This window comes from Macaca fascicularis, chromosome 7 (genome assembly GCF_037993035.2).
Source record: "Macaca fascicularis isolate 582-1 chromosome 7, T2T-MFA8v1.1".
In the NCBI taxonomy this organism is placed as follows: domain Eukaryota; kingdom Metazoa; phylum Chordata; class Mammalia; order Primates; family Cercopithecidae; genus Macaca; species Macaca fascicularis.
Window position 1 is genome coordinate 25,838,882 of NC_088381.1, and position 16,936 is coordinate 25,855,817.

A 16,936-nucleotide genomic window follows, 5' to 3' on the forward strand; every position below is an offset into this window, starting at 1 on the left:
AGAAAGGTGGTAATCAGAATGTCCAAGTATGCTGCTAAAGAAGCTGGGTTCCTCTATCCTGTCTGTTTCTGGTACAGCCTGTGGATATGTCCTAACCTTGGCCTTAACCCATGCCTGATCTGGCAAAGCAGCCACTTCCCTTTTGAAGTGGCAATTGACCAGTATTGGCCAATATTAGCAAGGAGACAAGCTCCTCCGCTTGTGTTAAATGAAGACCTTAGCCTTGCTGTTAACACTAGGAGCTCTTAAACCTCTGCCATCACTAAGATATAGGGGATGAACTGTCCTCTTACAGCCCCGCTCCCATTGTGAAACTTCAGTATTACCTCTTTCTCTGAATGTAGTTTGCCCATTTTTAAAAAAACTTTATTTTCTGTTTCAAGGCTGTTGCTGATGCTCATTTTATTTATTTTTCACTAAGTATTTTATTCATTTATTTGAATAATTTATTTCTCACTTGGTACGTACTTTTTAAAAAATAGTTTCAACTTTTATTTTAGATTCAGGAGGTACATGTGCAGGTTTGGTGCATGGGTATATTTCATGATGTTGAGGTTTGGGGTACAAATGATCCTGTCACCCAGGTAGTGCGCATAGAACACGATAGTTTTTCAACACTTGCTCCCCTCCCTTCCCTTCTCTTATAGTATGCAGTGTCTACTGTTGACACCTTTATGTCCATGAGTACCCAATATTTAGCTCCCACTTATAGTGAGAACATGTGGTATTTGGTTTTCTGCTCCTGTATTATTTACTTAGGATAATGGCCTCCATCTGCATTCATGTTGCTGCAAAGGAAATGAGTTCGTCCTTTATTTATGAACATGTAGAATTCCACGGTGTATATGTATGACATTTTCTTTATCCAGTCTGCCGTTGGTGGGGATCTACGTTGATTCCATGTCTTTGCTATTGTGAATAGTGCTGCAATGAATATATGAGTACATGTGTCTTTTTGGTAGAATAATTTATTTTTCTTTTGAGTATAATGGGACTGCTGGGTTGAATGGTAGTTCTGTTTTAAGTTCTTTGAGAAATCTCCAACTACTTTTGACAGTGCCTGAACTAATTTACGTTCCCACCAACAATGTATAAGCATTCCTTTTCTCTGCAGCCCATCAGCATCTGTTGTTTTTTGACTTTTTAATAATAGTCATCCTGACTGGAGTAAGATGATATCTCATTGTAGTTTTCATTTGCATTTCTCTGGCAATGAGTGATGCTAAGCATTTTTGCATATGTTTGTCGGACACTTGCATATCTTTGTTTGAAAAGTGCCTGTTCATATCATTTGCCCACTTTTCTTTTTTTTTTTTTAGTATTATACTTTAAGTTCTGGGATACATGTGCAGAACATGTAGGTTTGCTACATAGGTATACACATGTCATGGTAGTTTGCTGCACCCATCAACCCATCATCTACATTAGGTATTTCTCCTAATGCTATGTCTCCCATAGCCCCACTCCCCTGACAGGCCCTGGTGTGTGATGTTCCCCTCCCTGTGTCCATGTGTTCTCATTGTTCACCTCCCACTTATGAGTGAGAATATGTGGTGTTTGGTTTTTCTGTTCTTGTGTTAGTTTGCTGAGAATGATGGTTTCCAGCTTCATCCATGTCCCTGCAAAGAACATGAACTCATCTTTTTTATGGCTGCATAGTATTCCATGGCATATATGTGCCACATTTTCTTTATCCAGTCAATCATTGATGGGCATTTGAGTTGGTTCCAAGTCTTTGCTATTGTGAACAGTGCTGCAATAAACATACGTATGCATGTGTCTTTATAGTAGAATGATTTAGAATCCTTTGGGTATAGACCCAGTAATGGGATTGCTGGGTCAAATGGCATTTCTAGTTCTAGATCCTTCAGGAATTGCCACATTGTCTTCCATAATGGTCGAACTAATTTACACTCCCAACAACAGTGTAAAAGTGTTCCTATTTCTCCACATCCTCTCCAGCATCTGTTGTTTCCTGACTTTTTGATGATCACTATTCTAACTGGTGTGAGATGGTATCTCATTGTAGTTTTGATTTGCATTTCTCTAATGACCAGTGATGATGAGCTTTTTTTCATATGTTTGTTGGCTGCATAAATGTCTTCTTTTGAGAAGTGTCTGTTCTTATCTTTTGCCCACTTTTTCATGGGGCTGTTTTCTTCTTGTAAATTTGTTTAAGTTCCTTATGGATTCTGGATATTAGCCCTTTGTCAGACGGATAGATTGCAAAAATCTCCCATTCTGTAGGTTGCCTGTTCACTCTGCTGACAGTTTATTTTGCTGTGCAGATCCCATTTCAGATCCCATTTATCAATTTTGGCTTTCATTGCCATTGCTTTTGGTGTTTTAGTCATGAAGTCTTCCATGCCTATGTCCTGAATGATATTGCCTATGGTTTTAGGTCTTACGTTTAAGTCTTTAATCCATCTTGAGTTAATTTTTATATAAGGTGTAAGGAAGGGATCCAGTTTCAGCTTTCTGCATATAGCTAGCCAGTTTTCCCAACACCATTTATTAAATAGGGACTCCTTTCCCCATTGCTTGTTTTATCAGATTTGTCAAAGATCAGATGGTTGTAGATGCATGGCATTATTTCTTAGGCCTCTGTTCTGTTCCGTTGGTCTATATATCTGTTTTGGTACCAATGCCATGCTGTTTTGGTTACTGTAGCCTTGTAGTATAGTTTGAAGTCAGGTAGTGTGATGCCTCCAGATTTGTTCTTTTTGCTTAGAATTGTCTTGGCTATGTGGGCTCTTTTTAGGTTCCATGTGAAATTTAAAGTCATTTTATTCCAATTATGTGAAGAAAGTAAATGGTAGCTTGATGGGGATAGCACTGAATCTATAAATTACTTTGGGCAGTATGGGCATTTTCATGATATTGATTCTTCCTATCCATAAGCATGGAAAGTTTTTCCATTTGTTTGCGTCATCTTTTATTTCACTGAGCAGTGGTTTGTAGTTCTCCTTGAAGAGGTCCTTCACATCCCTTGTAAGTTGGATTCTTAGGTATTTTATTCCCTTTGTAGCAATTGTGAATGGGAGTTCGCTCATGATTTGGCTCTCTGTTTGTCTGTTACTGGTGTATAGAAATGCTTGTAATTTTTGCACATTGATTTTGTATCCTGAGACTTTGCTGAAGTTGCTTATTAACTTGAGGAGATTTTGGGCTGAGATGATGGTGTTTTCTAAATATACAGTCATGTCATCTGCAAACAGAGAAAATTTGATTTCCTCGTTTCCTAATTGAATACCCTTTATTTGTTTCTCTTGCCTGGTTGCCATGGACAGAACTTCCAATACTATGTTGAATAGGAGTGGTGAGAGAGGGCATCCTTATCTTGTGCTGGTTTCCCAAGGGAATGCTTCCAATTTTTGCCCATTCAGTATGATATTAGCTGTGGGTTTGTCATAGATAGCTCTTATTATTTTGAGATACGTTCCATCAATGCCTAGTTTATTGAGAGTTTTTTGCATGAAGGGCTGTTGAATTTTGTCGAAGGCCTTTTCTGCATCTATTGAGATAATCATGTGGTTTTTGTCGTTGGTTCTGTTTATGTGATGGATTATGTTTATTGATTTGCGTATGTTGAACCAGGCTTGCATCCCAAGGATGAAGCTGACTTGATCGTGATGGATAAGCTTTTTGATGTGCTGCTGGATTCTGTTTGCCAGTATTTTATTGAGGATTTTTGCATCAATGTTCATCAGGGATAATGGCCTGAAATTTTCTTTTTTTTGTTGTGTCACTGTCACATTTTGGTATCAGGATGATGCTGACCTCATAAAATGAGTTAGGGAGGATTCCCTCTTTTTCTATTGTTTGGAATAGTTTCAGGAGAAATGGTACCAGCTCCTCTTTGTACCTCTGGTAGAATTCAGCTGTGAATCCGTCTGGTCCTGGACTTTTTTGGCTGGTAGGCTATTAATTGCTGCCTCAACTTCAGAACTTGTTATTGCTCTATTTAGGGATTCAACTTCTTCCTGGTTTAGTCTTGAGAGGATGTATGTGTCCAATAATTTATCCATTTCTTCTAGATTTTCTAGTTGATTTGTGTAGAGATGTTTATAGTATTTTCTGTGGGTAGCTTGTATTTCTGTGGGATCAGTGGTGATATCCCCTTTACCATTTTTTATTGCATCTATTTGATTCTTCTCTTTTTTTTCTTTTAGTCTGGCTAGTGGTCTATCTATTTTGTTGATCTTTTCAAAAAACCAGCTCCTAGAATCATGGATTTTTTGAAGGGTGTTCATGTCTCTTTTTCAGTTCTGCTCTGATCTTAGTTATTTCTTGCCTTCTGCTAGGTTTTGAATGTGTTTGCTCTTGCTTCTCTAGTTCTTTCAATTGTGATGTTAGGGTGTCGATTTTAGATCTTTCCTGCTTTCTCTTGTGGGCATTTAGTGCTATACATTTCCCTCTACACACTGCTTTAAATCTGTCCCAGAGATTCTGGTACGTTGTGTCTTTGTTCTTATTGGTTTCAAAGAACATCTTTATTGCTGCCTTCATTTCTTTATTTACCCAGTAGTCATTCAGGAGCAGGTTGTTCCTGTTTCCATGTAGTTGAGCAGTTTCCATGTAGTTGTGCAGTTTTGAGTGAGTTTCTTAATCCTGAGTTCCGATTTGATTGCACTGTGGTCTGAGAGACTGTTTGTTATGATTACCATTCTTTTGCATTTGATGAGGAGTGTTTTAATTCCAATTATGTGGTCAATTTTAGAATAAGTGCGATGTGGTGCTGAGAAGAAGGAAGAATGTATATTCTGTTGATTTGGGGTGGAGGGTTCTGTAGATGTCTATTAGGTCTGCTTGGTCCAGAGCTGAGTTCAAGTCCTGGATATCCTTGTTAATTTTTTGACTTGTTGATCTAATATTGACAGTGGGGTGTTAAAGTCTCCCACTATTATTTTGTGGGAGTCTAAGTCTTTTTGTAGGTCTCTAAGAACTTGCTTTATGAATATGGGTCCTCCTGTATTGGGTGCATATGTATTTAGGATAGTTAGCTCTTCTTGTTGCACTGATCCCTTTACTATTAAGTAATGCCCTTTTTTGTCTCTCTTGATCTTTGCTGGTTTAAAGTCTGTTTTATGAGAGACTAGGATTGCAACCCCTGCTTTTTTTTTGCTTTCCATTTGCTTGGTAAATATTCCTCCATCCCTTTATTTTGAGCCTATGTGTGTCTTTGCACAAGAGATGGGTCTCCTAAATATAGCACACTGATAGGTCTTGACTCTTTATCCAATTTGACAGTCTGTGTCTTTTAATTGGGGTATTTAGTCCATTTACATTTAATGTTAATATTGTTATGTGTGAATTTGATCCTGCCATTATGATTCTATCTGGTTGTTTTGCCCATTAATTGATGTAGTTTCTTCATAGCATTGATGGTCTTTACAATCTGGCATGTTTCTGCAGTGGCTGGTACTGGTTATTCCTTTCCATGTTTAGTGCTTCCTTCAGGAGCTCTTGTGGGGCAGGCCTGATGGTGACAAAATCTCTCGGCATTTCCTTGTCTGTAAAGGATTTTATTTCTCCTTCACTTATGAAGCTTAGTTTGGCAGGATATGAAATTCTGGGTTGAAAATTCTTTTCTTTAAAAATGTTGAATATTGGCCGTCAATCTCTTCTGGCTAGTAGGGTTTCTGCCGAGAGATTTGCTGTTAGTCTGGTGGGCTTCCCTTTGTGAGTAACCTGACCTTTCTCTCTGGCTGCCCTTAACATCTTTTCCTTCATTTCAACCTTGGTGATCTGCGAATTATGTGTCTTGGGGTTGCTATTCTTGAGGAATATCTTTGTGGCGTTCTCTGTATTTCCTGAATTTGAATGTTGGCCTGCCTTGCTAGGTTGGGGATGTTCTCCTGGATAATATCCTGAAGAGTGTTTTCCAACTTGGTTCCATTCTCTCTGTCACTTTCAGGTACACCAATCAAATGTTTGGTCTTTTCACATAGTCCCATATTTGTTGGAGGCTTTGTTTCTTTTCATTCTTTTTTCTCTAATCTTGTCTTCTTGCTTTATTTCATTGAGTTGATCTTCAGTCTCTGATATCCTTTCTTCCGCTTGATCGATTCGGCTATTGATACTTGTGTATGTTTCACGAAGTTCTCGTGGTGTGTTTTTCAGCTCCATCAGGTCATTTATGTTCTTCTCTAAACTGGTTATTCTAGTTAGCAATTCATCTAACCTTTTTTCAAGGTTCTTAGCTTGCTTGCATTGGATCAGAACATACTCCTTTAGCTCACAGGAGTTTGTTATTACCCACCTTCTGAAGCCCACTTCTGTCAGTTTATCAAACTTATTCTCCGTCCAGTTTTGTTCCCTTGCTGGCAAGGAGCTGTGATTCTTTGGCAGAGAAGAGGTGTTCTGGTTTTTGGAATTTTCAGTCTTTTTGCACTGGTTTCTCCTCATCTTCATGAATTTATCTACCTTTGGCCTTTGAAGTTGGTGACCTTTGGATGGGGTCTCTGAGTGGACATCCTTTGTGTTGATGTTGATATTATTCCTTTCTGTTTGTTAGTTTTCCTTCTAATAATCAGGCGCCTCTGCTGCAGGTCTGCTGGAGTTTGCTGGAGGTCTGCCCCAGACCCCGTTTGCCTGGGTATCACTGGCAGAGGCTGCACAACAGTAAAGATTATTGCCTGTTCCTTCCTCTGGAAGCTTTGTCCCAGAGGGGCACCTGCCAGATGCCAGCCGGCTCTGGTGAGTTTCTTAATCCTGAGTTCTGATTTGATTGCACTGTGGTCGGAGAGACTGTTTGTTATGATTACCATTCTTTTGCATTTGCTGAGGAGTGTTTTACTTCCAATATGTGGTTAATTTTAGAATAAGTGCAATGTGGTGCTGAGAAGAAGGAAGAATGTGGTGCTGAGAAAAGGAAGACACATCTGTAGGAGGTGTCTGTTGGCCCCTGCTGGGAGGTGCCTCTCAAGTCAGGATGCACAGGGGTCAGGGACCCACTTGAGGAGGCAGTCTGTCCCTTATCAGAGCTCTAATGCTGTGCTGGGAGATCCGCTGCTCTCTTCAGAGCTGCCAGGTATGGACGTTTACGTCTGCTGAAGCTGTGCCCACAACCGCCCCTTCCCCCAGGTGCTCTGTCCCAGGTAGGTGAGGGTTTTATCTATAAGTCCCTGACTGAGGCTGGTGCCTTTTTTTCAGAAATGCCCTGCCCATAGAGGAAGGAATCTAGAGAGGCAGCGGCAGTCTTGCTGAGCTGCAGTGGGCTCCACCCAGTTCGAACTTCCCAGAGGCTTTGTTTACACTGTGAGGATAAAACTGCCTACTCAAGTCTCAGCAATGGTGGATGCCCCTCCCGGCACCAAGCTTGAGGGTCCCAGACTGCTGTGCTGGTACAAGAATTTCAAGCCAGTGGATCTTAACTTGCTGGGCTCCGTGGGGGCGGGAACTCCGGAGCCAGACCACTTGGCTCCGTGGCTTCAGCCCCCTTTCCAGGGGAGTGAATTGTTCTGTCTCACTGGTGTTCGAGGTGCCACTAGGGTATGAAAGAAAACTCCTGTGGCTAGCTTAGTGTCTGTCCAAACAGCCGCCCAGTTTTGTGCTGGAAACCCAGGGCCCTGGTGGTGTAGGCACTGGAGGGAATCTCCTGGTTTGCAGGTTGCAAAGACCATGAGAAAAGCGCAGTATCTGGGCTGGAGTACACGGTACAGTCCCTAATGGCTTCCCTTGAGTGGGAGAGGGAGTTCCCCCAACCCCTTGCGCTTCCTGGGTGGGGCAATGCCCCACCCTCCTTTGCCTCGCCCTCCTTGGGCTGCACTTACTGTCCAACCAGTGCCAATGAGATGAACCAAGTACCTCCTCAGTTGGAAATACAGAAATCACCTGCCTTCTGGGTCAATCTCGCTAGAAGCTGCAGACCGGGCTGTTCCTATTTGGCCATCTTGCCAGCAAAATCCTTGCCCACTTTTCAATGGGGCTATTTATTATTTGTTTGTTCAGTTCTTTAGGTTCCTTTTAGATTCTGGATATAAGACCTTTGTTGGATGCATAGTTTGTGAATATTTTCTCCCATTCTGTAGATTGTTTATTGACTATGTTGATGTTTTATCTTACTGTGCAGAAGCTCTTAATTAGGTCCCACTTGTCAATTTTTGTTTTTGTTGCATTTGCTTTTGAGGACTTAGTCACAGATTATTTCTCTATGCCAATGTACAGAATGGTGTTTTCTAGGTTTTCTTCTGGGATTCTTATAGTATGAAGTCTTACATTTAAATATCAAATCCATTTTGAGTTAATTTTTGTATATGATGAAAGGAAAGGGTCCAGTTCCAATCTTCGGCAGATGGCTGGCCAGCTATCCCAGTACGATTTATTGAGTAGGGGGTCCTTTCCCCATTGCTTGTTTTTGTTGACTTTTTTGGAGATCACATAGTTGTAGGTGTGTGACTTTATTTCTGAGTTCTCTATTCTGTTCCATCAGTCTTTGTGTCTGTTCTTGTACCAGTATCATGCTGTTTGGGTTACTGTAGCCTTATAGTATAGTTTCAAGTTGGGTAATGTGATGTCTCCAGCTTTGTTCTTTTTGCTTAGGATTTTTTTTTTTTTTTTTTTTTTTTTTTTTTTTTTTGCTATTTGGGCTTTTTTGGTTTTATGTGAATTTTAGAATAGTTTTTCCTAATTCTGTGAAAAATTACATTGGTAATTGGATAGAAATAGGATGGAATCTGTAAATTGCTTTGGGTAGTATGGCAAGTTTAACAGTATTGATTCTTCCACCCCATGAGCATAGGATGTTTTTCCATTTGTTTGTGTCACCTATGATTTCTTTCCACAGTGTTTTGTAGTTTTCCTTGTAGAGATCTTGCACCTCCTGGGTTAGATGTACCTGTGATTACAGGTGTGCACCACCATGCCTGGCGATTTTTTGTATTTTTAGTAGAGATGGAATTTCATCATGTTGCCCAGGCGGGTTTCAAACTCTTGAGCTCAAGTGATTTGCTCACCTCAACCTCCCAAAGTACTGGGATTACATGTTTGAGCCCCTGTGTCTGGCTGAGATCTTTCTAACTTTTTGAGGTAAGCATTAAGGCTATAAACTTTTGTCTTAATGTGGTTTTTGCTGCATCCCAAAAATTTTGGTATGTTGTGGTTCTGTTTTCATTTCTTTTAAATATTTTTTTCCTTTCTGCCTTAATTTCATTGCTTACCCCAAAGTCATGCAGGGACAATTTATTTGATTTTCATTCAATTGTGTGGTCTTGGGAAATCTTTTTGGTATTGACACCTATTTCTATTTCAAGAATATGGTTGGTAAGAGTTTGGTTTTTTTGAATTTATCAAAACTTGCTTTATGGCCGAGCTTGTGGTTGATATTAGAGTATGTTCTGTGTGCAGATGATAGCAATGTATATTCTGTGGTGGATGGGTGAAGTATTTTGTAGGTATCTCTTATGTCCTATTGGTTAAGTGTCTGAATCATGTCCTGAGTTTTTTTGTTGGGTTCTGCCTGGATGATCTGCCTTAGATTGTCAGTAGGGTGTTGAAGTTCCCCCGCCCCATTATTGTATGGCTATTTCTTTTGGTATGTCTAAAAGTAGTTGTTTTATGAATCTGGGTGCTCCAATGTTGTGTGCATTTATATTTAGGATAGTTAAGTCTCCTTGTTGAATTGAACCCTTTATTATTATGTAATACTCTTTGTCTTTTTTTGACTGTTGTTGGTTTAAAGTCTGTTTTATCTGGTATAAGAATAGTGACTCCTGCTCTTTTTTGTTTTCCTTTTGTGTGATAGAACTTTCTCCAGTCCTTTAATGTGAGCCTACGGGTGGGTGTTGTTACACATAAAAAGGGTATCTTGCATCCTGGCTAACACGGTGAAACCCCGTCTCTACTAAAAAAATACAAAACAACTAGCCGGGCGAGGTGGCGGGTGCCTGTAGTCCCAGCTACTCGGGAGGCTGAGGCAGGAGAATGGCATAAACCCGGGAGGTGGAGCTTGCAGTGAGCTGAGATCTGGCCACTGCACTCCAGCCTGGGCGACAGAGCGAGACTCCGTCTCAAAAAAAAAAAAAAAAAAAAAAAAAGGGGGTCTCTTGAAGACAGCAGATGGACTGATCTTGTTCTTTTATCCAACTTGCAACTCTGTGCCTTTTCAATGGAGCATTTAGACTGTTTGTATTCAAGGTTATAATTAATATGTGAGGCTTTGGTGCTATCGTGAAGTTGTTAGCTGGCTGCTTTGTAGTTTCTACTGTGTCGTTGGTTTATAGTATCTGTGGTCTATATACTCAAGGGTGTTTCTGTGGTAGAAGGTATCCTTCTTTTGTTTTCTCTTTTAGAATTCCCTTAAAGATCTCTTACGAGACGGGTCTAGTGGCAATGAATTCCCTTAGTGCTTGCTTGTCTAGAAAATATTTTATTTCTCCTTTGCTTATGAAGTTTAGTTTGGTGTAATATGAAATTCTTGGTTGGAATTTCGTTTCTTTTAGAATTCTGAAAATAGGCCCCCAATCTCTCCTGGCTTATAAGTTTCTGCTGAGAAGTCTGCTTTAGTCTGAAGGTGTTCCCTTTTTACAAGATCTGGCTTTTTTCTCTATCCGCTTTTAAGATTTTTAAGATTTTTTCTTTAGCACTGACCTTGGAAAGTCTGGTGAGTATGTGCTTTCATGATGTTCATTTTGTATAGTATCTCGCAGGTGTTCTCTGGATTTCTTGAATCTGGTTGTCTACGTCTCTAACAAGATAATAAGACTAGGGACACTTTTTGAATTATTCCTTCAAATATGTTTTCTGTGTTATATACTTTTTCTCCTCTCTCAAGAATGCCAGTAATTTATAGGTTTGGTCACTTTACATAATCCTGTATTTCTCAAAGATTTTGTTCATTTTTCTTAATTCTTGTTTTTTTTTTAAATTTTTTTGTCAGATTTGGTTATTTTAAAAGACTGGTCTTTAAGCTCTGAAATTTTTTCTTCTGCTTGGCACAGTCGATTAATAAAACTTTCAACTGTGTTTTGAAAATTTTAATTGAGTTTTTCAATTCCAGAAGCTCTGATTGATTTCCTAAGATGTGTATCTCTTACTTCATTTCCTGAATTGATTTAGGAGTTTCTTTGTGTTGACTTTCAACACACTCCAGTGCCTGTGGTTAAGGCTGTTGAGCAAGATGGAAGAGTGACTGTATTTTCACTTACATGAAAATAGCTCTACCCAACACAATTTTATTTGTTGCCTGGCAGAGGCCATCCTAGGAAGTTTCTACCCAGTTAAGGCCTCATTTTGGGATAAGATTTGTTTCCATTGTGTTCCTGAGGGCAACTCACTTTACTCCAGAAGAGAAATGTAATAGTGATGTATGTATATTCAAACAGTAACTAACAGAATGGCCAGTTTATCCACTGGAATTTCCTGCTTTCAATTTATTGTTCTGGCAACCTAGAGTCTGAAAGATAGCATTGTCTTCAGGCATCACATGATATCCACGAGATCTGATCACACTACACAAATTACCCTGTATTCAGGAATTTCCTAAATGACATTGCTGGAATAGGTGTCCATATGAACTACAGTTTTCCTGATATGAATCAATTCTGCATGGTATTATTTAAAAATAAAACATCCTTAGGCTGAATCCAGGTTACTTCCAAATTTTGGCTTTGAGATTTCATTCTGCATAGTAATATTTTTTATCATTTAATAAACATTCAATATTAACACATTAGTTCTCAAATCTAAAAGGAAAGTAGTGGAAGCCTCATTTTAAATAATTGAAGCAGGGAAGAACTAAACCTTATGAAATCTCATATTGAATGTTTCAGCATGACTTAAAAATATGATTGTACAAAGAATATTTTAGAAGCATTAATGTAATCAAAGAAAATTACCATAATCCCATTCTCCAAAAAATAAAAATTATTTTCATTTTTCTGTGTCTTTCCATCTGTTACATACAAATACATATTTTACAATATTGTTATAACAGTATGGTTGCTTTCTTTACCCAACATACTATCATGATTTCTTTATGCATTCAAGTTTTATAATAATTATTTTAATTTTTGCAAAAGGTTACACTGAGTGTACATACCTAAGGTGCCCTATTTCCCTGATAATATAGCATGGTCCAAACTTTGTTGTATTTCTTTATGTGAAATCACCAGTTTCTCCTCTCATCCCCAATTGTGTGTTCCAATATGACACTTTCCCCACAAGGGCCTAGCAAAGGAGGACTGTAATTCTTTTATCTGAAATCCCTCTGAATTTGAAGGAAAGATAACCCTGGTCTTGCTTAGCTAGGACTTGGAGTGATACACATGATTGAAAATAGAGGTGGTGGTCCTATTCATTACATAAACAAGAAGTCTGCAATCTCAGTCGTGCCAGGTTTCCATCTTTATCGTTTTTCCTCACTTTGGCTGTCACAGACTGTGAAGGAGTCTGGCAGCCTTCAAATAAAAGGTTCAGCAATCTTCCTGAAATGACTGAAACTTGAAGGTATCAAGTTACTTTCAATGCCTGCCTTACTCCCTCCTGCTACATCAAGTGATTGAACGTCTAAAATCTTTTCTGAGTAAAAGTTGCAGAAAATTGAATATCATTCTTTTTTTAAAATGATTAATACAACCAATGATACTCTTTTTCTAAAGTATAAATGGTGTTGAGCTGCTTAAACTTATTTGCATACAGCTATTACCTGCTACTGTTTAATTTCTTCCTCAGGTGCCTGTTAGAACGTCAAAGATTTTATTTTTCTACAAAGTTATTGTGTTCTCTTGAGTATCACTTCCATGATTATTTGTGAGGGAGGTGATATATTTGTCACTTTGAACAAATTTTGGATTTTCTTTGACTTGTACATTTATTATATACTATTGGTATTGAAACCAAGAATTATGTTTTCTTTTTTTTTTTTTGAGACGGAGTCTTGCTCTGTCGCCCAGGCTGGAGTGCAGTGGCACGATCTCCACTCACTGCAAGCTCCGCCTCCGGGGTTCATGCCATTCTCCTGCCTCAACGTCCCAAGGAGCTGGGACTATAGGTGCCCGCCACCTCGCCCGGCTAATTTTTTGTATTTTTAGTAGAGATGGGGTTTCACCGTGTTAGTCAGGATGGTCTTGATCTCCTGACCTCGTGATCCGCCCACCTCGGCCTCCCAAAGTGCTGGGATTATAGGCGTGAGCCACCGTGCCCGACAATTTTATTTCTTATAAAGTGTTAATTTTGAACATATGACTTTATTGAAATGAACTGGGAAGCCATATGTTCCTTATAAACTCATTCTAATTGTAAAATTTGGTCATGGGTGTACATTTGTGGTGTATAATGAAGTTCTGGGTGGTATGATGTTGGTGTTCACGGAAATCTTAACATTTTCTTGTACAACTCAGTGGTGATGGTTTTTGGTTGATATCTGTTGATGTGTGTTGATGAATATCTTAACTTTTATTCTTTTTAGACACTTAAAACCATACATTTTTTTCCCAATTAGAAAAAACAGAATACTTAGACCCTATAAATTATGAATAATGGTTATATTCTACTCCTTGGGGATGAATGTGGCAACATGTTTTTCAATTCCACCACCTGAATTCGCCTCATACTCTATATTCCCATGCACTACTACATGGTTAGCCACTGAATGGAAGATTCATTTGGGGACAAATAACATAGTCCTTTTCTGGGACTTCACAACACTGCTTGGGATGTAACAAACTAAGACCTTCTCAACTCAAGACTCTGGGGTCTTTCATCTCCCTTTATAATCACAGAATATTGGAGAAACCAAGGGGTCTTAGAAATTGTAGGATCAAATTTAATTATGTTAGAAATGAAGAAATGGAAGCTTCTAGAAGTGAAGTACCTTGCCTTTGAGAGACTGAGTGCCTGTGAGAGACTCAGGAAAAGAATGGCCCAGTGGCAAATTTTGTATTTATTTGCCAAAAGTATTGTCCTAGAATTGAAACCAAGAGGTTAATTTGATCCGGTCTGCCTGCCCTGCTTGCTTTTGGTCACTTGCTTTTTGTTATTTTATTTTTATTTTCCTTTTTCCATAAAGCTGAAAGCCATGCTGCTGAACGCAAAACTTAACCTTTACTGGCTACTTCATAGATAACATTCATAGTTCACTTAAACAACACTTCTGTTGCTTTTCAGAAACTTGGGCCAGCTCCTGTCCAATTCAAACTGGTTGAGACCACCAACTCTTGAGCTGGGCCTGTGCAAGTGCACAACAAGTGGCCTTTTGACCTTGGAGGGCCAAAAACTTTACCCTCAGGTTGTGCTAACACAATTTTCTATACATATATACTACAAAATGCTATGAATCCTGACTATGCTTGCACAGAACGAACCTGTTACTTCATTTTCCCCATTGCCAATCACCTTTCCCCACACCTTAGGCCACCCCATTTCCCTAACCCAGAAATATCCCTAAGCCTTATTTTAGGGGAAGTGGATGTGAGAGCTGTTCTCCTGCCTCCTTGCTTGGCAGCTTTGCCAATAAATCTTTTCTCTTTTGCAAAACCCATGTCACAGTGATTGATTCACTGTGCATGGGCAGAACAGACCTGGACCTCAGTGATAACAGAATGAAGCTTCAGGAGGCTTTGCTGTCTACCCTGTATGCCCTAGAGATAGTCTTTGGGGTATTCTCAGAGTTGTTTCTGAGCATCTCAGGCTTAAGGTGAAATGCCCATTATATACATAATGCTAATTGTATAATAAGTAAAAGGAAGCTAGGCAGCAAGCTGTGGCCAGAATCTCCTACTGTATACACTAAAATTCACTTAGTTTTTAATCCTAAAAACTAAATTATTGAAATAAGCTTATTAGCATGTGGCCTAATCTGATCTTAAAGCAGTTATATTCTGTTTAATGTTTACCTTTGCCTATATGTAAAATATTTTAATGTTAGAATTGTAGTTTACCCAACATCCATGTATCAAAAAGATTTTTTTTAAGTTTATAAGCACATGTGACTTATTCTATAGGAAATAACATTGTTGGAATCTTACCCAGATTCTAAATGGCCTATAATTATATGTAAAATAGGATTGCAATTCTAGTAAGTTTCACTCTTTAATACATCATTAGCAGCAGTTTTGTAGTATGCTCAGGAAATTAAGGGAACAGGGCAATTGAAAACATTAACACTTATTCAAGTAAAATAATTCAACAAAATTGCCAGGATTTTATTAGGCATCGAGACACAAAAAGAAGTAGAGACATGGTGTTTTGCTGTTAAGAAATTAGTAATAATGAGAAGTGACAACAGTGTTGAAATCGGAGACAGAAGAACTATAAAATTTAGGAATAAAGACTGTAATAGCTTAGTAATTTGTGCTTTTAGTGCAGGGTTGTTTAAAAGTGGATGAAGGTGCTTCTCCATTCTACTATAGCATTCTATGCATAGGACAGATTACTGATGACCCTACTTCCTGTCTTTGCTATTGGATTGCTTAGCACCCTTGTACTAGTATCAGTGCTGGTATGTAACAGGTATTTGGTAAAACAAACAGCAAATGTTTACTGTTCTTTGCCTACTGAACAAGTATTCTTATTAGTATCTAGGTGCAGTTGAGTTATAGATTTCATCCTGAGAAGCTTATTTATTATCACAAAGTTAATTAGTTTTTGCTATATTGTTTAAGAAGTCAGAGAAGTATTGATAGCCTTCAATGAAAACTTCCATTAAAATGGATAACATTGGCTAGGCATGGTTGCTCACGCCGGTAATCCCAACACTTTGGGAGGCTGAGGTGGGTGGATCACCTGAGGTCAGGAGTTCAAGACCAGCCTGACCAACATGGTGAAGCCCTGTCTCTACTAAAAATATAGAAATTAGCTGGGCACGGTGGCAGGTGCCTGTAGTGCCAGCTACTTGGGAGGCTGAGGCAGGAGAATCACTTGAACCTGGGAGGCAGAGGCTGCAGTGAGCTGAGATTGCGCCATTGCACTCCAGCCTGGGTGATAAGAGCGAAACTCTGTCTCAAAAAAAAAAAAAAAAAAGGTTAACATAAAAAGTTTTAGTGCTTCAAATGATCAGCTTTAGTTATCTGGAAAATTTAATTATGGGCCACAGTTCACTCCCTGGTAAGGCTGGATAAACAAGTTGTTGATTTATAGAAATTCCAGCATTTTCATAATTTATGTCCTTTAACAGAGACAGCTCCAAGAGTTGCTTCATTCACCCCTCTACCCTCCACAAAGCTATTCCAAATAAATATACAAACTTTGGGTTTGCTTTACAAATATATGTTCAAGACAAGTTCCTTAGCTCTCTGCTTGAAACTTAATTGAATATCCAAGTCCTTCATATAAAGATAGAATTTCTGGAACTCCCACTTTGAAATTTGATATATCACTAAAAAAACAGAAAACGGATACATGTGAGGCAACCACAAAAAGGAGCCAATTTCATTTTTCCTTCAATAAACAGGACTTTAGCTATAAACTAGAATATACGTTTCTACTTTCTGAAATTTTAGAGCACCTCACAGAGGTTGGAAGTGATTTTTGTGGGGTGAATGCATGGTAATAGAGTAGGTTTTGTTTACTTTCTCCTTTGCCTGTCCACCTCCTAAGAGAGGAGTAGGTTGGGAGAACACAGAATTATCATCTGATCAATATTTACTTGAGGTATTGCTTTTGAGTCCTAAATTCCAAGCATTCAGAAGGTTTGGCTTTTCCACCTGATGTTATTGACCGACAATATTTATGGCAAGAGGGTTTTTACCCCAGCCTTTGATAATCATTTAAACTATTTGAAAATGAAGTTTTCTTCTCTTATTTGATACAAATGTGGCTTTACCACATTTCTCTTAAATTGAACAAACGAAGCTATTACTAACTCTCCAGAATGAGAATTCATATTTCCCCCCTTATTTTTCTGTTGAGTCATGTTTATAATCTAAAGCCCAAATTGTGCTTTAAAAAATGATGTAACTCACTCCCTGGAACCTGATTACCTAAAGCAACTTAAGTC

General features: G+C 38.8%; 1 protein-coding gene across 1 annotated transcript in view; it reads right to left on the reverse strand.

Moving 5' to 3' along the window:
• Positions 1-16,936, reverse strand: part of FAM227B (family with sequence similarity 227 member B) — a 284,670-nt gene that overhangs the window by 8,216 nt on the left and 259,518 nt on the right. The gene's annotated exons all lie outside the window — the stretch shown is intronic.